Source organism: Oncorhynchus clarkii, chromosome 25 (genome assembly GCF_045791955.1).
Source record: "Oncorhynchus clarkii lewisi isolate Uvic-CL-2024 chromosome 25, UVic_Ocla_1.0, whole genome shotgun sequence".
In the NCBI taxonomy this organism is placed as follows: Eukaryota; Metazoa; Chordata; class Actinopteri; order Salmoniformes; family Salmonidae; genus Oncorhynchus; species Oncorhynchus clarkii.
In genome coordinates this window covers 7,215,190-7,239,231 of record NC_092171.1, presented here as the reverse complement: position 1 = coordinate 7,239,231, position 24,042 = coordinate 7,215,190, and the positions used below count along the sequence as shown (strand labels likewise).

The 24,042-nt window shown below is 41.5% G+C and overlaps 1 protein-coding gene across 1 annotated transcript in view; it reads right to left on the bottom strand.

The window, feature by feature from the left end:
- The window catches only part of LOC139383971 (leucine zipper protein 1-like), a 74,322-nt gene extending 57,147 nt beyond the window's left edge, over window positions 1-17,175 (bottom strand). Inside the window, exon 1 of the mRNA XM_071128596.1 lies at window positions 16,915-17,175. The gene's annotated coding sequence lies outside the window, so the exon portion shown is untranslated. The remainder of the gene's footprint in view (window positions 1-16,914) is intronic.
- Window positions 17,176-24,042: the final 6,867 nt, after the last annotated feature.

The window sequence follows — 24,042 nt, the reverse complement described above, 5'->3', positions numbered from 1 at the left end:
GCTGGATAGAAGTAGTCTATCATCTTCAGAACTAAATAATTGCATTGTCTCATAAAATAGAAAAATAAATAATATTGTTCGTTCTAGGTATTATAAAGCTGTGACTGATAATAGCCTATTCAAATAATATTTTGAATGGAACTTGGCATTTGATCGGGAGAAAGCCATGCATAAAACGATGACGCATAGCCTTCATATAGCCTCTCGAATGGAGAGAGAAGGGAATATAGGCTAAGTTATGACATTTTTACAGCCAAACACAAGGTAGTTAAGGAGTGTCCGTTATAATAGGTTTAGACTATTGCCTAAAGCCCATGCATCCGACAGATAGAAACGATATCTGACTGGACATTGGTGGAATTCTCCATTCTTTCTGGCCTACATTCCTCTATTGTGTTCTGTATCACATATTTATTGAAATAGACTAAAGCAAATAGGACTAGGCAAATTACTTGGAGTGTCACTTGTGTGCTGGGAGACGCCGTTCTTTATTGTGGGGCGCCAGCCAAGTTCAAATAGGCTGAACCGTCACCTGTCACATCACGATGTCATCCCCATCGATAGACGATGTCTGTCAATCATAGTCGATAGACGATGCTATCGTAATGTCGCCCAACCTTACACACAATGTTAAGGACATTAATAACAAGTTTCTATCCATACATCCCTTTTAAGGATAAACGGTTCAGATTTCTCTTTTCAATAACTTCCAAAAATACTACTGGAACAAGCTGAAAAGGAGGGTGGACTCCTCGTGTGAAAAACAGCTGAAAGGGACACGTCGGGAGCCGCAGATAATGGGTGAGAAATGTTTTTGTTTTTATTGCCCTTTTAAAATGCACCAACACAGAAAAATCTAAAAAAATAAACGGGTCATCATGTAAGCAGGAAACGTATTCTATTCTGGTGTCGCAGCAAGATCAACAAAATGTGTCTGTTTCAATGATAAAGAAATGGAGGATTGCTAAACAGGCCAAATTAAAGTTTACCCCCTTCTGAACATTCCTTACTTTCTAAATGCCTTCGCATGGTTTACAGGTCGGTTCATTTAGGCTATGATGGAGGATAGCAGGCTTTGGAGGTCCATAAATATGAACTACCGGGGCAACGAAACGTGTTGTAAATCTGATGCGTGAGCCTCAGTTTTTGGATAATCCATAACGATTTCAGATATAGGTGCCAAAAAAGATGCCTGAGAAACTGAGGCAATATGTTTTAATCACCTCTGTAGCCTCCTTGTACTGACCAAAAAGTAGGCCTTAAAAAAAACTTACACTAAAAACAGTAACAAACAAGTGAGGTGGAGGTAGAGACCAAAAGAAAGACCAAGCAGCAGTAGGCTTACAGCTAGTGGATCATATGGGTAAATAATCCAGAAAGGTATGTTTTACAACCTCTGTTCTGACCAATTCCCCACATTCAAACACATCACACCTGTTATGCTAGCCGTTAACGCTCTGTCTGTCAAAAGCTTGTATCGATTCACAATACAAACTTGGAAGCCATGGAGAGATTTTCCCAAGGGCACCTTCTTACGGGGAACGGAAAGGCTACAAAGTGCAGGGTGTGAAAATGAAGTATTTATTGGCTCAAGTGGTTTCTTACCTTCCCCCCCAGAGAGGTAGGTAGTTTTAGGCCAATTTAGCATTAGCCAGCTAATGCTAACAGTTTAGTCAGACAGACAGCCTGTCATCTACAAAGGCAAGAAATTATTTACTATTACAATTGGGCACACTCAAATAGAACCTTTTATTTGAGCCATGAGGTTGCTCATAATTATAAGGAAGGACAACAGTTATCTGCCAAAGCTTGGTATTAACATACTGGGTTGCTAGCTTGTCACAAGAGTAAGAAAGAGGCACATGTATACTAGGGCTGGGAATTGCTAGGGACCTCACAATACAATATCGCTATTCTTTAGGTGCTGATACGATATACATTATGATTCTCACGATTCTATATGTATTGTGATTTGATACTGTGATTTTATTGCGATCCGATGTTCCAAATATAGTGCTCCCAGTAGGACAAGAGAGCCATGAGAAAACGAGTTTGGATCAGTCATGGAAATAAAAGCGCAGGAAACAAATCGTCTCCCTATTTTAAAAAGGAGAAGCAGCTATGAACAGAAAATACTAGAGTTTTGGTGCAGGTACAGCTAATTAGCTCAAAAACAATTTTGTGATAGTAAAAACAATATGATATATAGTCAAAAATAATATCCAGAAATGTAACTATCGACCCCCCCCCCATCATCACTAATGTGTACGAGAAACTTGACATGTAGTAGTTCTGATCCAGTTGAATTCTAGGAACAGGCACTTATATATAAGTATATATAAGTATATATATCTATATATTTTTTTTTAATTAAACCTTTATTTAACTAGGCAAGTCAGTTAAGAACTAAGTCTTATTTACAATGACGGCCTAGGAACAGTGGGTTAACTGCCCTGTTCAGGGGCAGAACAACATATTTTTACCTTGTCAGCTCTGGGATTCAATCTAGCAACCTTTCGGTTACTGGCCCAACGCTCTAACCACCAGGCTACCTGCCGCCCCACTTACATTGAGAAAAGAGTTCATTGATCAACTGGTCAGATCAACTTGTTGATTCATCATGATCCTTGTGGTCCCAGAGCTCTGACTATATTGACAGTAACTGACGTCACAAAGCCACGTGCTCCATCAAAGCAGGCCACCAAGAAAACGCTGCTCGTCGCTCCTCAAAGAGTCCTTTCCCTCCCTACCCACAATCACCTGCTGCTTGGGTGAGCATCAATCCCCCATCAGTGGGTTGAATGAGATTTGCCAGATCCAATCGGAACGTCCAATAATGAGCAGCCCATGCATGCTTTAACACCAACGAGGCCAAAGTCACCGCAAAAAGGACATGCCAACACAAAGCCACTCACGACTCAATCATGTTGTCCCCTTAGCCGTATTGTACCTTTTATCTTGCCACACACACACACACACACCTCGCCGCTTGTGGCACTCAAACCAAAATGTTTCAGTTCCAAAGGGTTGGATGGCTAAATTAACTTACACCAAATGAAACTCAAGTCCCCCCTGGGCCTTACGTCACAGCCCTGTTAAATTTTAAACATGCTACAGCATGACAACAGTGACAGGCGACCTAGATTAAGCCATAACGCAAAGCTACACCACGAGAGGCAATCTATTGTGTCCCTCACAGGAATATTGGGTCGTTCCATTTGATTTCAATGACTTTTTGACCGCAACCGTTTTGATTTGAACAACAACAACAAAAACTTTCTATACACATTTGTCCATGGTAGAAGTGGTCAGAAAGTAACTTTTTCTGAATGCCAAAATATTTAGGAGATAGAAGTGCTCAAAGTTGACCCATTTTCATACCCCACCCTACCATGAGGCATCCATGTCTTCATCACTGGAAAAGATACACTTCTGAGTTTGATGTCATTTAAAAAGCTTACAAACAGGGTTGTCAACCTATTTTATATATAAATAAATTTAAGCTTTATGAAATAGTCATTTTTTTAAATTAAATGTCAATTATCCCCGCATATGTTGTAGCTTAGATCCTATATTAAATCATCTGAGGTGTGTGTTGTACCCGCCACCAGTTGAGACACAGCATGCTCTTAAATACAGGGTGGGTGTCATGTTTTGGCTGATAAATGTACTAAAAATGGGAATACAATTTAAAAATGTCAACTTTCAAAAAGGTAGCACAAAGAAGGTTGGAGATGCACACATCGGAGAATGTTGACTTGGATGGGAAGATCAGATCTATACTGTCAACCTTCCATAGAAAACCTACTGAAATATAGAAAATAGAAATTCCCCTTTTAAGTTGACATTTGACAGTGGGTGGACCGGCGGCCATCTTTGTGGTAGTAATTAGAAGTAAACATTACTATTCAATTTCCATGTACCAGTTATCTACCAGTTAAATTGCTGTGGTTCTAAGGGATATATATGTCCATTCTATCAATTATACACTATACAGTTGAAGTCGGAAGTTTTACATACACCTTAGCCAAATATATTTAAACTCAGTTTTTCACAATTCCTGACATTTAATCCTAGTAAAAATTCCCTGTTTTAGGTCAGTTAGGATCACCACTTTATTTTAAGAATGTGAAATGTCAGAATAATAGTAGAGAGAATTATTTATTTCAGCTTTTATTTCTTTCATCACATTCCCAGTGGGTCAGAAGTTTGCATACACTCAATTAGTATTTGGTAGCATCAAACGTTTCGGGGAGCCTTCCACAAAATTCCCACAATAATTTGGGTGAATTTTGGCCCATTCCTCCTGACAGAGCTGGTGTAACTGAGTCAGGTTTGTAGGCCTCCTTGCTCACACATGCTTTTTCAGTTCAGCCCACAAATGTTCTATAGGATTGAGGTCAGGGTTTGTGATGGCCACTCCAATACCTTGACTTTGTTGTATGCTTTGTATGCTCCATACTTTGGAAGTATGCTTGGGGTTATTGTCCATTTGGAAGACCCATTTGCCACCAAGCTTTAACTTCCTTACTGATGTCTTGAGATGTTGCTTCAATATATATTGTTCTGGGATTGATTTGCACTTTTCGCACCAAAGTACGTTCATCTCTAGGAGACAGAATGCGTCTCCTTTCTGATCGGTATGACGGCTGCGTGGTCCCATGGTGTTTATACGTGCATACTATTGTTGGTATAGATGAAAGTCCTTCCTTTAGGCGTTTGGAAACTGCTCCCAAGGATGAACCAGACTTGGAGGTCTAAAATGTTTTTCCTAGGTCTTGGCTGATTTCTTTTGATTTTCCCATGATGTCAAGCAAAGAGGCACTGAGTTTGAAGGTAGGCCTTGAAATACAGCCACATCTCCATTAGACGCAAATGATGTCAATTAGCCTATCAGAAGCTTCTAGAACCATCATTTTTGGGAATTTCCAAACTGTTTAAAGGCACAGTCAACTTAGTCAATGTGAACTTCTGACCCACTGGATTTGTGATACTGTGAATTATAAGTGAAATAATCTGTCTGGAAACAATTGTTGGAAAAATGACTTGTGTCATGCACAAAGTAGATGTCCTAACCAACTTGCCAAAACTATAGTTTGTTCACAAGAAATGTGTGGAGTGATTGAAAAAAATGAGTTTTAATAACTCCAACCTAAGTGTATGTAAACTTTTGACTTCAACTGTATATACAAAAGTATGTGGACACCCCTTCAAATGAGTGGATTCAGTTATTTCAGCCACACCCGTTGCTGACAGGCGTACAACATCAAGCACAGAGCCATGCAATCTCCAAAGAAAAACATTATGATGGTTTTCATCAAACACCACAACAACATTTTCAGTCACATCCTTGTATGAAGGACAAGTCGATTGACAGGTAAATGTCAAGCCCTGCATGTTTTTGTTCGAAAGTCTCAAAGAACGTTACCTGCCCCAATACATAGTGCCAACTGTAAAGTTTGGTGGAGGAGGAATTATGTTCTGGGGCTATTTTTCCTGGTTCGGGCTAGGCCCCTTAGTTTCGGTGAAGGGAAATCTTAAAGCTACAGCATACAGTGGGGCAAAAAAGTATTTAGTCAGCCACCAATTGTGCAAGTTCTCCCACTTAAAAATATGAGGCCTGTAATTTTCATTATAGGTACACTTCAACTATGACAGACAAAATGAGAGAAAAAAAATCCAGAAAATCACATTGTAGGATTTTTAATGAATTTATTTGCAAATTATGGTGGAAAATAAGTATTTGGTCACCTACAAACAATCAAGATTTCTGGCTCTCACAGACCTGTAACAACTTCTTTAAGAGGCTCCTCTGTCCCCCACTCGTTACCTGTATTAATGGCACCTGTTTGAACTTGTTATCAGTATAAAAGACACCTGTCCACAACCTCAAACAGTCACACTCAAAACTCCACTATGGCCAAGACCAAAGAGCTGTCAAAGGACACCAGAAACAAAATTGTAGACCTGCACCAGGCTGGGAAGGCTGAATCTGCAATAGGTAAGCAGCTTGATTTGAAGAAATCAACTGTGGGAGCAATTATTAGGAAATGGAAGATATACAAGACCACTGATAATCTCCCTCGATCTGGGGCTCCACACAAGATCTCACCACGTGGGATCAAAATGATTACAAGAACAGTGAGCAAAAATCCCAGAACCACACGGGGGGACCTAGTGAATGACCTGCAGAGAGCTGGGACCAAAGTAACAAAGCCTACCATCAGTAACACACTACGCCGCCAGGGACTCAAATCCTGCAGTGCCAGACGTGTCCCCCTGCTTAAGCCAGTGCATGTCCAGGCCTGCCTGAAGGTTGCTAGAGAGCATTTGGATGATCCAGAAGAAGATTGGGAGAATGTCATATGGTCAGATGAAACCAAAATAAAACTTTTTGGTAAAAACGCAACTCGTCGTGTTTGGAGGACAAAGAATGCTGAGTTGCATCCAAAGAACACCATACCTACTGTGAAGCATGGGGGTGGAAACATCATGCTCTGGGGCTGTTTTTCTGCAAAGGGACCAGGACGACTGATCCGTGTAAAGGAAAGAATGAATGGGGCCATGTATCGTGAGATTTTGAGTGAAAACCTCCTTCCATCAGCAAGGGCATTGAAGATGAAACGTGGCTGGGTCTTTCAGCATGACAATGATCACAAACACACCACCCGGGCAACGAAGGAGTGGCTTCGTAAGAAGCATTTCAAGGTCCTGGAGTGGCCTAGCCAGTCTCCAGATCTCAACCCCATAGAAAATCTTTGGAGGGAGTTGAAAGTCCGTGTTGCCCAGCAACAGCCCCAAAACATCACTGCTCTAGAGGAGATCTGCATGCAGGAATGGGCCAAAATACCAGCAACAGTGTGTGAAAACCTTGTGAAGACTTACAGAAAACGTTTGACCTCTGTCATTGCCAACAAAGGGTATATAACAAAGTATTGAGAAACTTTTATTGACCAAATACTTATTTTCCACCATAATTTGCAAATAAATTCATTAAAAATCCTACAATGTAATTTTTCTGGAATTTTTTTTCTCATTTTGTCTGTCATAGTTGAAGTGTACCTATGATGGAAATTAAAGGCTTCTCTCATCTTTTTAAGTGGGGGAACATGCACAATTGGTGGCTGACTAAATACTTTTTTGCCCCACTGTATGTGCTTCCAACTTTCTGAACACCTTTGGGATGAATTGGAACGCTGACTGCGAGCTAAACCTAAATCGCTCCAACATCACTGCACATCCAACATCTAGTGGATACCCTTCACAGAAGAGTGGGGGCTATTATAGTAGCAAAGGGGGGACCAACTCCATATTAATGCCCATGGTTTTGGAATAAGATGATCGACGAGCAGGTGTCCACATACTTTGGGTAATGTATTGTATTTCTATGACTCCTGTTTGTAAGCTTTTAAATTATATCAAACTCAACCGTTTATATTTTCCAGCGATTAAGACATGGATGTCTGTTGATTGGGTGGGGAATGCAAAAATGGGACAACTTTGAGCACCTCTATCTCTTAAATGGTTTTGCATTCAAGTCCACAAAGTTACTTTTTGACCAATTCTACCATGGGCAAATATGTATGGTTAAGTTTTGTTGAAATCTAAAAGGGGTTCGATCCAAAAGTGATTGAAATGAAATGGAACGGCCCTAATCTCATATCATAATGAATAAAGGGGTCTGGGAGGAAAGGAGATAAATACCTGATTAGTCTTTTGCATGACTCTATGGACACAGGCTTGGGTTTCAGTGTCCAGAGGCTAGTTCACTGTGTTGTAGTGGAAATGGAAAGTAACATTAAAATTATATCTGGTTTGTTTGGTAACAACGACGTATAGTAACTTTAAAAAAAACTATTCTGAATAAGTCTTGCCAGTGCCAAAGTCACCCTGGCCTATACAGGAATATACTGTAGATTAGTACAGGGTAAATATAACGTAGTTCTGCCCAGGGTGACATCTTTGGAGTGACAACGAATCTGCCCCAGTAGGTCAAAGGGCGTTCTTTAATGAGTGAGTGAACAGCGGTGTGAACTGGGAACGCTTTACTGACACTCTCAATCTCTAGGATCTGAAGACCGATCAGCGGCGCTGCAAGAACGTACAGACAAGTGGTTTGAACTCCAGCTGAAATCACAGAGACAAGCCCTGTCACCCACCCGCCACTGATAAAAGTGCGGCTGGCAGGAAAAGGGTTAAGGGCCACTAACACTTCCCAGGGTCCTGAACATAGAGGCACCATTGGGGGAAAAACACCAATAAACAGACCCAAAAGGCAAAGCCCAACAGGCGAAGCCAGTGTTAGCAGACTCCATAGAGGCATGTATAACCCTCCTTAACACACACACACACACACACACACACACACACACACGGAATGTCAAAAGCATAAATCCATTCCCCTTGCCGGCGCTAAGTCAGCAGTGTCCAGCTGGCCTGTGTAGCGTCAACACGAGCCCGTCCCGGATACTCAGGCCATTATTACATTATCACAATACATGTGGGCTGTGTGCTTCATTAAACTCAATATGACTAATCTGTACTATTTCAGGGAGAACCATAAAAAAAACATCCTCTGTATCGTTGACTATGCCGTCCCAGGGAGGAGTACCATTCTAAGAGTAAAAGCACTTCACTAAAATACAATTTTAGACTTATACAATTAAGGGCAGTTCAATAATACCCCAACTCCAGAGCACTTTCTCCTTAATGTGCCAAGTGGTCTGAAAAGCCCAAAAGGCAGAAAACCACCAGTTTCAATTTAATCCCCACACTAGTCATTGAGCCACTCCATAATCCTCAGGCCCGCCGAGTAAGTCTGATAATTACACTTATTGGACACCCATAATGATTAGCCTTTGGTTTCAGTCAAAGGCAGCAGATGCCATTTCATTGCATGCTTCCATCAAGTGGAAAACTAATCATGTGTAAGCCCAGCTCGTAAAAAGAGAGGGAAATTATTACTTTGCATGGGCGACACACTTGGCCACTGAACAAACTCTGCCCAGTCGCTTGCTTTCACTCTATAGCATAAAAAGTCAATTCTACATAGTAAACTCTAAGGATTCAAATTCTCAGCAATAGTCTTTACACTACGTTATGTTCACTAAGAAAAAGTCAACTGAAAGAGTGACACAACGCCAAAGGAAAAACACCAGAGACCTACCAAGTGACCAGTCAAAAGGTGAAAGTAAAGTTTGCTACAGTAGACTGGCACAAAGAGTCCAAATGGGAGGTGTGGAACAGGACAGCACTAGTTTTACTACTCTACTTGGCCAACATGTTCACTTGGCCAATGTTCACACAGGCAGGATATGAAGGGATTGCAATTCAAGTGTAGAGGTTGCTTTGTTTTGGCATTGTAACCTCAACGGTTTAGCATGAAGACACAAAATGTCCTTTTCCTTGGCTGTAAGGTCTACCAGGTAGGAAGTGGTTTGTATCTACACCAGTAATGCCTGTGTACTTCTGAATTCCTACTTACGCCAAAAGGGATAGGTCATTGCCCCATATGCACATACAGTGAAACTCCAATGCATGCAGCTGTGCCTATCTCCCAGTCCAAGTTGATTGTACTTGTGTTCCCACCATCAGAAGGGGTGAAAGCAGTAGCAGAGTTGGTAACTGGCTCTGGGACTTACTGGAAAGCGATCAGTGAATTGCCTTCATGTCTGAAACAGGTCAAGGCAGGTCCCCTCTATTTTTCTCCCTCGCTCTCTTTTTACAGGCCCCACCTTCCAGATTACCATTCCAATGCTGCTACTTGTACTGCAGCTGGGGAAGCATTGCTGTTCAGACTCAGCGTTGCACCTCATTCCTTTGACACTCGTTATATGTAGCCTACAGTGCATTCGGAAAGTATTCAGACCCGTTCCCCTTTCCCACATTTTGTAACGTCACAGCCCTATTCTAAAATTGATTAAATATTTATTATTTTCCTGAATCTACAAACTATGCCCCATTGTGACAAAACGAAAAACAGGTTGACATTTTTGAAAATGTATAAAAAAAATTAACAGAAGTACCTTATTTACATAAGTATTCCTTTGCTATGAGACTAAAAATTGGTCTCCGGTGCATCCTGTTTCCATTGATCATCCTTGAAATGTGTCTACAACCTTCATGGTAGAGCGGCCAGACGGAAGCCACACCTCAGTAAAAAGGTACATGACAGCACACTTGGAGTTTGCCAAAAAGGCACCTAAACACTCTTTGGACTGAATGCTAAGCGTCATGTCTGGAGGAAACCTGGCACTATCCCTACGGTGAAGCATGGTGGTGGCAGCATCATGCTGTGGGGATGTTTTCAGCAGCAGGGACTGGGAGACTAGTCAGGATCGAGGGAAAGATGAATGGAGAAAAGTATAGAGATCCTTGATAAAAACCTGCTCCAGAGCCCTCAGGACCTCAGATTGGGGAAAGGTGCACCTTCCAATACGACAACGACCCTAAGCACACAGCCAAGACAACGCTGGAGTGGCTTCGGGACAAGTCTCTGAATGTCCTTGAGTGTCCCAGCCAGAGCCCAGACTTGAACCCGATCAAACATCTCTGGAGACCTGAAAATAGCTGTGAAGCAACACTCCCCATCCAACCTGACAGAGCTTGAGAGGATCTGCAGATAAGAATGGTAGAAACACATATACAGGTGTGACAAGCTTGTAGCATCATACCAAAGAAGACTCGAAGCTGTAATTCCTGCTAAAATGTGCTTCAAAGTACAAAAATGTCAGTATTTCGGGTTTTGTTGTTAACATTTCTAAAAACCTGTTTTTGCTTTGTTATTATGGGGTATTGAGTGTAGATTGATGAGGGGAAATAAGTATTTTAATCAATTTTAGAATAAGGCTGAAACTTAAAATGTGGAAAAAATAAAGGGGTCTGAATACTTTTAACCATCTCTGCAGCATGATTGGTGGAGTGCTGTAGAGATGGTTGTCCTTTTGGAAGGTTCTCCCATCTCCACAGAGGAACTCTGGAGCTGATTCAGAGCGACCACTGGGTTCTTAGTTACCTCCCTGAACAATGCCCTTCTCCCCAGATTGCCTGGTTTGGCCAGGCAGCCAGCTCTTGGAAGAGTCTTGGTGGTTTCAAACTTCTTCCATTTAAAAATGATGGAGGCCACTGTGTTCTAGGGAACCGTTAATGCTACAGATTTATTTTGGTGGACTCCAATCCAGTTGTAGAAACATCAAGGATGATCAATGGAAACAGGATGCGCCCGAGCTCAATTACGAGTCTCATTGCAAAGGGTCTGAACACTTAGGTAAATATGGGATCTGTTTAATACACTTTCAAGATTTTTTAAAACCTGTTTTTGCTTTGTCATTATGGGGTAGTGTGTGTAGATTGAGGAAAAAATGTATTTAATCAATTGTATAATAAGGATTTAACGTAACAAAAATGTGGAAAAAGTCAAGGGGTCTGAATACTTTCCAATTGTACTGTACATACAGTTGAAGTCAGACGTTTACATACACCTTAGCCAAATACATTTCAACTCAGTTTTTCACAATTCCTGATATCAAAGTAAAAATTCCCCATCAGGTCAGTTAGGATCACCACTTTATTTTAAGAATGTGAAATGTCAGAATAATAGTAGAGAGAATTATTTATTTCAGCTTTTATTTCTTTCATCACATTCCCAGTGGGTCAGAAGTTTACATACACTCAATAAGTATTTGGTAGCATTGCCTTTAAATTGTTTAACTTGGGTCAAACATTTCGGGTAGCCTTCCACAAGCTTCCCACAATAAGTTGGGTGAATTTTGTCCCATTCCTCCTGACAGAGCTGGTGTAACCGAGAAAGGTTTGTAGGCCTCCTTGCTCGCACACGCTTTTTCAGTTCAGCCCACAAATTTTCTATAGGATTGAGGTCATCGCTTTGTTATGGCCACTCCAATACCTTGACTTTGATTTCCTTAAGCCATTTTGCCACAACTTTGGAAGTATGCTTGGGGTCATTGTCCATTTGGAAGACCCATTTGCGACCAAGCTTTAGCTTCTTGAGATGTTGCTTCAATATAGCCACATAATTTTCCTACCTCATGATGCCATCTATTTCCTGAAGTGCACCAGTCCCTCCTGCAGCAAAGCACCCCCACAACATGATGTTGCCACCCCCATACTTCACAATTGGGATGGTGTTCTTCGGCTTGCAAGCCTCCCCCTTTTTCCTCCAAACATAACGATGATAATTATGGCCAAACAGTTATATTTTTGTTTCATCAGACCAGAGGACATTTCTCCAAAAAGTATAATCTTTGTCCCCATGCGCAGTTACAAACCATAGTCTGGCCTTTCAGGTTATGTTGATATAGGACTCGTTTTACTGTGGATATAGATACTTTTGTATCTGTTTCCTCCAGCATCTTCACAAGGTCCTTTGCTGTTGTTTTGGGATTGATTTGCACTTTTCGCACCAAAGTACATTAATCTCTAGGAGACAGAACACATCTCCTTCCTGAGTGGTATGCCAGCTGTGTGGTCCCATGGTGTTTATACTTGCGTACTATTGTTTGTACAGATGAACGTGGTACCTTCAGGCGTTTGGAAATTGCTCCCAAGGATGAACCAGAATTTTTTTTCTGATTTCTTTTGATTTTCCCATGATGTCAAGCAAAGAGGCACTGAGTTTGAAGGTAGGCCTTGAAATACAACCCCAGGTACACCTCCAATTGACTGGATTTATGTCAATTAGCCTATCAGAAGATTCTAATGCCATCATTTTCTGGAATTTTCCAAGCTGTTTAAAGGCACAGTCAACTCAGTGTATGTAAACTTCTGACGCACTGGATTGTGATACAGTGAATTAAGTGAAATAATCTGTCTGTAAACAATTGTTAGAAAAATGACTTGTGTCATGCACAAAGTATACAGTGGGGCAAAAAAGTATTTAGTCAGCCAACAATTGTGCAAGTTCTTCCACTTAAAAAGATGAGGCCTGTAATTTTCATCATAGGTACACTTCAACTATGACAGACAAAATGAGAAAAAAATCCAGAAAATCACATTGTAGGATTTTTTATGAATTTATTTGCAAATTATGGTGGCAAATAAGTATTTGGTCAATAACAAAAGTTTATCTCAATACTTTGTTATATACCCTTTGTTGGCAATGACAGAGGTCAAACGTTTTCTGTAAGTCTTCACAAGGTTTTCACACACTGTTGCTGGTATTTTGGCCCATTCCTCCATGCAGATCCGTCTCTAGAGCAGTGATGTTTTGGGGCTGTTGCTGGGCAACACGGACTTTCAACTCCCTCCAAAGATTTTCTATGGGGTTGAGATCTGGAGACTGGCTAGGCCACTCCAGGACCTTGAAATGCTTCTTACGAAGCCACTCCTTCGTTGCCCGGGTGGTGTGTTTGGGATCATTGTCATGCTGAAAGACCCAGCCACGTTTCATCTTCAATGCCCTTGCTGATGGAAGGAGGTTTTCACTCAAAATCTCACGATACATGGCCCCATTCATTCTTTCCTTTACACGGATCAGTCGTCCTGGTCCGTTTGCAGAAAAACAGCCACAAAGCATGATGTTTCCACCCCCATGCTTCACAGTAGGTATGGTGTTCTTTGGATGCAACTTAGCATTCTTTGTCCTCCAAACACAACGAGTTGAGTTTTACCAAATAGTTATATTTTGGTTTCATCTGACCATATGACATTCTCCCAATCTTCTTCTGGATCATACAAATGCTCTCTAGCAAACTTCAGAACCATAAACAATAAATGAACATGCACCTGTGGAATGGTCCTTAAAACACTAACAGCTTACAGACGGTAGGCTTTTAAGGTCACAGTTAAGAAAACTTAGGACACTAAAGAGGCCTTTCTACTGACTCTGAAAAACACCAAAAGAAAGATGCCCAGGGTCCCTGTTCATCTGTGTGAACGTGCCTTATCCATGCTGAAAGGAGGCATGAGGACTGCAGCTGTGGCCAGGGCAATAAATTGCAATGTCCATACTGTGAGAGAGCGCTACAGGGAGACAGGATGGACAGCTGATCGTCCTCGCAGTGGCAGACCACGTGTAAAAACACCTGCACAGGATTGGTACATCACACCTGCGGGACAGGTACAGGATGGCAACAACAATTGCCCGAGTTACACCAGGAACGCACAATCCCTTTTGTCTCACCAGGTGTGATGGTCGGATTCGCGTTTATCGTCGAAGGAATGAGCGTTACACCGAGGCCTGTACTCTGGAGTGGGATCGATTTGGAGGTGGAGGGTCCATCATGGTCTGGGGCGGTGTGTCACAGCATCATCGGACTGAGTTTGGTGTCATTGCATGCAATCTCAATGCTGTGCATTACAGGAAAGACATCCTCCTCCCTCATGTGGTACCCTTCCTGCAGGCTCATCCTGGCATGACCCTCCAGCATGACAATGCCACCAGCCATACTGCTCATTCTGTGCGTGATTTCCTGCAAGACAGGAATGTCAGTATTCTGTCATGGCCAGCGAAGAGCCCGGATCTTATTCCTATTGAGCACGTCTGGGACCTGTTGGATCAGAGGGTGAGTGCTAGGGCCATTCCCCCGCAGAAATGTCCTGGAACTTGCAGGTGCTTTTGTGAAAGAGTGGGGTAACATCTCACAGCAAAAACTGGCAAATCGGGTGCAGTCTATGAGGAGGAGATGCACTGCAGTACTTAATGCAGCTGTGGGCCACACCAGATACTGACTGTTACTTTTGATTTTGACCCCCCCTTTGTTCAGGGACAATTTTCTATTTCTGTGGAACTTGTTCAGTTTATGTCTCAGTTGTCAAATCTTATGTTCATACAAATATTTACAAATGTTAAGTTTTTTGAAAATAAACAGTTGACAGTGAAAGGACATTTCTTTTTTTTGCCGAGTTTAGGTCGGGGAACAAAAGGACTTGAGTTTCTGTATGTTATCACAATCACACCATTAGTAGTTAATCCTGAAACATACACCACCACCCTTCTACTTCCCGGAGAGTTGTTTATTCCTGTCTGCGCGATGTATTGACAGGGACAGTAAATCCCGAGAGAGCCATGATTCCGTGAAACAGAGTATGTTACAGTTCCTGAAGTCTCTCGAAGGAGATCCTCGCCTTGAGCTTGGCTACTTTATTGTCTAGAGACTGAACATTAGTGAGTAATATACTCTGAAGTAGTGGATGGTGTGCATGCCTCATGATTCGGACAAGAAGTTCACTCCGAATACCTCTTCTCCGCCGGTGGCGTCTTGGAGCAGTCTCTGGGATAAGTTCAATTGCCTTGGGGGTACGAACAAAGGATCCAATTCGGGAAAGTCGTAACCCTGGTCATAATGCTGGTGTTACCACCGCTCTAATATCCAAAAGTTCTTCCCGGCTGTATGTAATAACACAAAAAAACATTCTGGGCTAATAATGTAAGAAATAACACACACAAAAAAAATACTGCAAAGTTGCTTACGAGCTAGAAGCAGAGCTGCTATGTCTGTCGGCGCCACCTTACTCTCTTAGTGCATCTTACTCTATTGGTAAAGTTAAATCGTAACTGTAGCCAGTTTGTGGAATCTTTGGAAAGCTCCCTTCCCATGTGAAGTATATCTATGCAAATAATAATGGACGACGCCTGCCATCAATCAAGGCAATTCGAAGTTGTCTATCATGTTTAAGGCTGAGCATTCCCTGCTGTATTCACAATTTGAGCAATGACCTAAATACACTTGACGATTTATCCATAGAGGTCAGGTTTTTGAAGATCATTCCAATTATGGCTGTCAACATAGTCTACTTGGGAACTAGCCCTTGATCATGACTCAGTTCCATTACATTACACATAAGTCAATGGACAAAGGCTCTTCTGTAGGGGGGTGACAAGATGCCACAAAAGTGTTGTCACTGAAAAATACTGTTGGCTGCGGTGTTAAAACAGTTTACAGTAAGTGTGTATTTTGCGTTTGTGAAATTTTGATGTGATATGAAAGTAGAGGGATTTCTGTTTCTAGAACCATGCCACAATTTAGAATTGATTCACGTTTAGATGGAGTATTTCGCTGTTATGGCTTCCAGAGCCAATTCACCCCTTATAACAGAACATGTAAGCTCCTTGGACTGAGAAGTAACGTTAGGCTTCTTTAGTCCAATACTGGGCTACTTGGGAACCAGCTAAAATATTATCAGTCAAGTGTCAATATAGTTCAGACCAGTTGACCTATAATTTTACTGTCTACTTTAGGCTATAGTGGGAACTAAATCTTCAAAGTGACAGTGGACTGTAGCTGCCTTAAGTTGACAGTTGGATTTTTTTGAATTGTGGAAAGGTGACTGGCTACTAGTGTTGCAAATTAATTTAAGAAATCGCCTGAGCCTGATGATACATTGTTCCGAGGAAAATATTTATGTTCCTATTCAGAAACCCCAACATTCCACACAGAGTGGCACATCCCCACTGAACGTAAGTGTGCTAGCCACTCGTAACAACAATGATAAAAGGCTACATTTAGTTACAGTGATCTACAAACGCTTAAAACGAGAACTTCAAACTCCTACACATTTTTAACCAGCTTGCCTGCTCAGCAGGGCACAACGTTGTAGAAAGTTCAGATATAAATATTGAAATACATGGATCTGGAAATATGTAGCACTGTATAAACATGTTCTCGGACTTGAATAATATGGAATCACATCACTTCTATTCGTGACATTTCATTCTGCAACATTCCACACGTTTGACTACTGAACGTGGCCCAAGTGTTTAGCTGCAGTCCGGTGTTTCATGGAGGCTTCGTTTTAGCTGCGGCAGAAGATCAGGGGGAGGAGGGGTAAAAACTTGCCGCAGTTCGGAGTATGCCTGCCCATGTCGAACTCAGGAAGTTGCAGTGCCGTCGTTACATTTGTTCATTGATTTAGTAATACAAGTAGTTTTATTTATCAAAACATTAGTTCACCTACCTTGCCATGAAAAAAAATCTGCGATAGTCCCCAAATTGATTCGCTTTGTGTCGAAGAGTTCCGACAAGATGACTCTGTAGGTTTGAACCAGACTGAACACAAGTTCTTTCACAGATTTTACTGGTACACCAGCGGGACAGGGTTTGTTTTCCTCCTGAACTGCCTTCGTTGTTTCTTCCCTCCACTCCCTGCGCTGTAGGATCAAACCATCACATTCCACCGTGTCCCTAACAATGAAAAATGTGGGTTTTCCTTTGCGCCGGTGGACCCACACCCCCTGCATGACTAGTAGGGTCTGACGGTGACAAGAACGCCCTTCCCTGCTGTAGAGTCCCGCCTTTCCTCAAGTCTAACTGAATAAAGAGCGAAACATGCCGAATTCAAAGGGAAAAGAACATGAGACAGGAGACTCTTTGAATATTAGTGCATAGGTTTCAACACATTGCGTTGCTTTCAAAATTATGACAGAGCAACAGACCTAAGTGGAAGGAATGTAAGGAAGGCATCAGTTTCAGAGAACTTTGCAGAAAAAACGTGTGTATGAATTTGGTCTGTCAATGAACAATATGGGATATCATATCATTTACAAATGAATGAGTCTCCTTTCATAAAAGACTCATACATTTCATGCTTTTGGGAATAGGAATAGGCTTTTTGCCATGGGTCGTGCAACTTTTTTTGGCAACCACCTACCTGGTAATTGGGGGAATCAAAATGCTGACACCTGGTTGCCCAGCTTGGCAACCACATTTCAAAATAATTGGCTGGCCCTGTATTGGTTCATATCTGTCCTGTCAATGGAAAAGCAGCAGTACAGTGCTAATCAATGTGGACCCAGGAAGAGGACCATAACTGTCATCACCACAGACTTATATAATCAACTCTCCGAGAGGCCAAAGTGCATCTGTATCTCACTGTATGCATGTGACAATAGGGGCCACTCAACACAATGCGCCTACACAGAAAGTGTTATTTGACTCCTCCCGCTGCCTATAGTCTTGGCTCAATCATGGCCCACACACATTTGATTGGCTATTTATTAACCAAAAGCCCCAGATGTTGGATGATTTATCCTACTGTCATAGGCTACACCTTCTCCTATTACGTTTCAGTTGCTGTGACTGAAACTTAACCACTTAATGAAGTATTAGATAAAGTATTTTATCTGTGCAGTGTCTCGCCTCCCGTCTACATTTAGTATCTACGTATTTCAGCAGTACATACTACGTTTTTAGCCAGCAGGAATGAACACATTGATATGTAGACTAGACATGGTGTATAGAATTTGATTTGATTTGATTTTGATCATGTCTAGTCTAAAACTAGCCATGAGTTAGTTGGGTGATTCTCACAAAACTGGCACTTGGCAAAAAAGCCTTGAAAAATAAATAAACACATTTCCAACATAATTCCTCTTGGATCAATATGATCAGGATCTGTAGTTAACCATTTTGTAATTATTGTTATGTTTAGTGATTAGATATTGTGCATTTAACCACAATTTCCACAACTACCAATGCAAAAATTCTCATTACCGCAATAGTTTTCCAAAAAAGTCATAAACATGCTCCTTATTGTGGCTTTAAGTAAATTAAATGGGGTTTAAATATCTATATTTATTGACAACTCCTACTTAGTCAAATAACTAATGTTTTACAAAAAATCTGTACAATAGCTGTAAGCAGTGGTCCTAGTAAATAATTAATGTTTCCAGCACAGCACACCCACTGACTAATATTGATTGTACAGAACACATTTCTAATATTGAGTTGCACCCCCTTTTGCCCTCAGAACAGCCTCAATTTGTCAAGGCATGGACTCTACAAGGTGTCGATAGCGTTCCACAAGGATGCTGGCTCATGTTGACTCCAATGCTTCCCACAGTTGTCAAGTTGGCTGGATGTCCTTTGGGTGGTGGACAATTCTTGATACAAATGGGAAACTGTTCAGTGTGAAAAACCCAGCAGTGTTGCAGTTCTTGACACAAACCGGTGCGCCTGGCACCTTCTGCCATACACCCCACATAAATCTAGTTTCTTGCCCATTCACAATCCGTCTCAATTGTCTCAAGGGTTAAAAATCCTTCTTTAACCTGTCTCCTCCCCTTCATCTACACTGATTGAAGTGGATTTAACAGGTGACATCAATAAGGGATTATAGCTTTCACCTGGTCAGTCTATGTCATGGAAAGAGCAGGTGTCCTTTTGTGTTTTATTCAAATATGTTAGTTTTTTCTGAAGTAACATTTTATTAAATAACCCAAAAATGTAATAGGGACGCATTTCAGTAATGAGAATTTGCGGTGAGAATGTGCAAAATTCAGGCAGAAATGTTAAATGTATTTAAAATAAGAACTGAGTCATGCCATACACTAGGTATCTTAGTCTTCAGACCAATAGTTGATTGTTGCAGATGCATTATGTTTTTCAAACTCAATTTGTTACTGCCAAAGTTAAAACTGGTTTCATGAGAATCACCCAGCTAGCTTTTGTTTCTTGAGTCGTTGTCATTTACGGGCTTCTAAAAGGGGTTTGTTTATGAGGTTAAAAGCAGAGGAGGAAGAGCACGGAAACAGTTTTCCCTCTAACCGTTGTTCAACTGAACATGAAAAACGAAGTCCTTCATTGCTTAGTGTAATTAAAAATCTGTGGGTTGAGCATCATCATGATCGCTGAAACAGTAGGATGAACATATTTCATCTCCAAAGTACCCACGTATCCATGACCTTTTTATGAGGCTGCGGTGACTAAACTGTTCTGTAATAAAAACACACCTTGATGGAATCTCACAGAGAATCCATTGTGTATCCCTCGTTAAAACGAGCTGCATTCAACCCCATTAAATAAAATACTCTTGGCAGATTGTCTCAATGCTGTGATCATATTGTTTTACACAAGGGGAGGCGAATGCAACATTCATACTGCAGCTGTCTGTCATTGCTGAAGACACCAAATAGGTCAAAATAATCAAAGAAATGAAATCCCATCAAAAAGCCTTATTAGCTGTCACATGCAGGCATGCCCAGACACCAACAAAAACGTGCCAGGAAAGTGAATGACAACCATCCTTGTCATTTGCATGTGTGAGTGTGTGTGTCTGTGTGTGTGTGTGTACATGTATGGGATATGATTATGAGTCTGTGTGTACATATGTGTGTTTACATAAAAAAAATCATCAGATTCTACAGGGACTGGTGTGCTCTGTACTCAGAGAGGGCTATAAATATCCTGGTATACCCTTGAAGGAGAGGCAAAAGGAAGGAGGACAACACACCACTGGAAACGAGACGAGAAATGGAGAGAAGGAAAAGCAGAAAAACAGTAAATAGAGGGGAAGAGAATGATCGAGAGGAAAAAGAGAGAGAAAGGGAGACAGAGGGTGAGAGAAAGTAAAGACTGGGGAGAGGTAGAAGACACAAGAAAGATAATAAGGTTTTGGAAGAGCTGTGTAAATATCCGTCATCACAAACAGCTATTGGTAACAATACTTAACATCTGCAGGTGTAAAGCTTTCTAACTTGGTAAAAACATTTATAATGTCATGTAATGAGGCTATAATATGTTACATCTCTTTGTATCAAAATTGAAACAGATTGAAAATGACTGTGTGGTAATAATACATGGGTCACACATGTTCAAGTCTTACCATGTAATATACTGTAACTGCATGAGGATGCATTAATACTGCAGGCTAGGTTAAGTGCTATCCAAACATCTAGACTCAACCATGTCATATAGATAGTGATGCATTGCATAAACCTAAGGCAGTTTGAAGGAGCATGCTTATAGTAATAATTCCCAGAAAATGAGTCAGTGCCTTCTCTCACAACCGGTTTCATAGGAAGAAAGAGAAGAGGATTCTGTTACTCTGCTCTCTGTCTGTGTGTCATAGTAGGGGATTCAAATGTACTTTGCAATCAAACCCAGTTTAATATTCAGGATTGAAATATTCTCCTGTATTTAGAATAAATATGTCGAAACGTGCATTTGCGTTATGAATAAAGCAATGGAGTCAAATCACATCTGTGCTTCAAAGCTTTGACCATTCCACATAGTCTACTAGTCTATGAACTGAAGGCAGGTTGATTAATCATATTTATTTGACATTAAGACGGGTGGAATTCTGCTCTGTTACACAAATTCTCTACAAAATGTAGGCATGTAGCCTCACTACTCCAGAGGTACAGTATGTACAGTAAACCTCAGTGTCAGCTCCTATCTGGAGGTGAACACGGATCAGTCTTTAACAGTTCACCCTTGCATGCCCCATCACTGTAGGAGCACATTCCATTGCGGTAAATCTGTCTCGGCAACTACAGTATATAGCCTGCCAAAAACGTTTCATCCCAGCCCAGCAGCCCTACCGCAAGGTAAAGCCCTACCCATTTATCTTTTCTTTCCTGCTTCGTCTTAAGTGGGCCTGTGCTTACGGCGAGGCCCGTGGAGATAAAATATCCTTGCAACACTTTCATGTCTGCCAGAAAGGAGAGGCTGGGGATGAAATGGGAGCGACCGTGAAAGGTGTTCACCAGGAGGCGTTCCAGCAGCCTCTTTCTGGAATGCAACCCCAAGCATCTCCCGACCGTCTCCAAGCTATCCCATAAAACCTCTGGGCTCCTGCCAACATTTTCCTGGTGCTATGCACACCTGGACCCAGTCAGTGAGCCCTCGACTCATCCAAAGGGTTTGGGAAGTTGGGAGATGGTGAATTCCATCGGTTGACCTATGCAACAACACATATCATCATCAGACAGAGCTGGCCTCCATGCATCAGTGTTGATAGATATGAAAGGTAGCGTAGAGATGGAGAATATAATAAGTGATGGTTGGTGGAGGCTAAAATGTGTACACTTCTAAAATGTGTACACTTCTTTTTTGTCTACCATAGCCAATCATGTAGTTCATCTCCCTTCTTAGAAGCCTGCTGTCCTGATGATTTTTTGTTATTGACTGTAAACTAAGAGACTGGCAGACAACCTGGCCAGGCAGGTATGTACACTCTCCAACCAACCAGTGTTAATTGATCAATTAAGTGCCCGGGAGAAAAGAAAACCAGCAGAACTGGAGAACTCGAAGGCCTGATCTGCACCTCTGCTGTATTATCCTAACTTACACACACACACACACACACACACACACACACACACACACACACACACACACACACACACACACACACACACACACACACACACACACACACACACACACACACACACACATCCTGTTTGTATGACACTGTAAAGTCTCTTTCAGATGTGTCTTTAATCCAATAAGGTCTTGCCATAACAGCTGTAAGAAACACTACCCTAGGGTGTGACAGTCTACACTACATTTAATGTACTGAGACTACAGAACCCACTACTCTACCACAGCCTAGACCAGGGTTTCCCAAACTGGAGGTGAACTGTCCTCTGGCCCCAAGGGGTGTACATTTAGTTTTTTTTTTACCCTAGCACTACACAGCTGATTCAAACAAATCAACTAATCATCAAGTTTATCTCCCTTACAAAAATGTTGCTCCACACCCAATGTTCACTCTCAAGGCGTAGTAAAAATGGTTATTTTATACCCTCTAGTGGCCGAGTATGTCGGTCTTGATAACCAAAAAGTCTCTATATCGTGTTCTCTGTCAACCTTAATAACAGCAATATGGTTCGAGCTTATGTTTAACCTTAAACCAGGAATTACACTGGTGGCAGTGGCACCAAGATGGTTGCTACATTGGTATATATGTGCATGTGCCTGTATGGACCCATGTATTTAAGCATAAGGGAAAGAAGTGCAAGGAGAATGTCATTAACCACCGAGAGAAATCCAGAAGAAGGCTGCAAAGCCGAAACATCTGTGTACGCTATCCCTGATGCAGTGAAAATAATAAAAACAAATGAAAAATTAAGTAAATTAAGTATGCAGCATCTTTTTGAGGACAGACCCTGCACCGTTTATCTTTTCAATGTTTGCTGCTATTCACAGGTTTCACGCACCAGCCAAGCTTCTGTGAGAGCATGATGGTCCCCTTTTGATTAGTTTTCAGGGACATAAAATAGGACTTCACACAGTGGGACACAGCATGCCTTCATGTCTGTTGTGACTCGGCACTATACATTGTGGGAAGCAGCGAGCACCAGGGCAGGCAATAAACCTAAATTCTTACCACTTAGTCTTAGAGTACCTGGTCTGCTCTTATTGTGGCCTGGATAGGGAAACAATAACCCCAGTCATAAGCCTGATTCACACTATCGTGCGGAACCGAGCCAATCCAAGCCAAGCTGTACTTGGGCTGACATGGCATCCGCCACAGTTGCTGGAACCGTGCTAAAAAGGACAATGTGAAAAGAAAATATCTGAGCCAGCACAGTATGGTTCCCATCGACCCTATAGTGTGAATCAGGCAATAGTGTAGCAGCAGAAAGTGAGAGCTGTAAACAGGGAGTCAAAGCGTAGCTCCTAACATACTACACCACAAAAAAGCCAAAGCCTCTGGGTAGAGACAGTACAACGCTCATGTACACTGGTTACAAGTGTACTCACACATTCACACTCTACCATACACTCAAAAACATGATTTTTTTCCTTTGTTTTATATGCAGTATATATCCACACTATGAGGTTGGAATAATACTGTGAAATTGTGAAAATTATGACAAATGCCCTTTTAGCGTAATAGCTGTTTGAAAAGACTGCCTGAAATATCAGCCTATTTTGGTGGGATGAAGTTTTGGCCTGCCTGGTGAGATCACCAGGTGGTAAATGAGTTTATAGACCAATAAGAAAGAAACGTAGCAGGCGTAGAAAGCTGCCTTAGCAGAGTTTTTCAGGGGGAAAGGAAGTTAGATTGAAAATACTGTGTCCCTGAAAACGTGTTTTCAGTCCTAGCAACATTTTTGCTTGAGAAATAGCTCTTTCTGACGACTTTAATTGAAAACAATCACAGTAAAGTACTTAATTGTTATCCAGAATGATTTGGTATCCCATAGGGCGACGCACAACAGGCCCAGCATCGTCCGGGTTTGGCCGGAGTAGGCCGTCATTGTAAATAAGAATTTGTTCTTAACTGACTTGCCTAGTTAATTAAAAGGACATTTTTATTTATTTATTTTTTAATTCAGAGGAAAACTGCAGCATT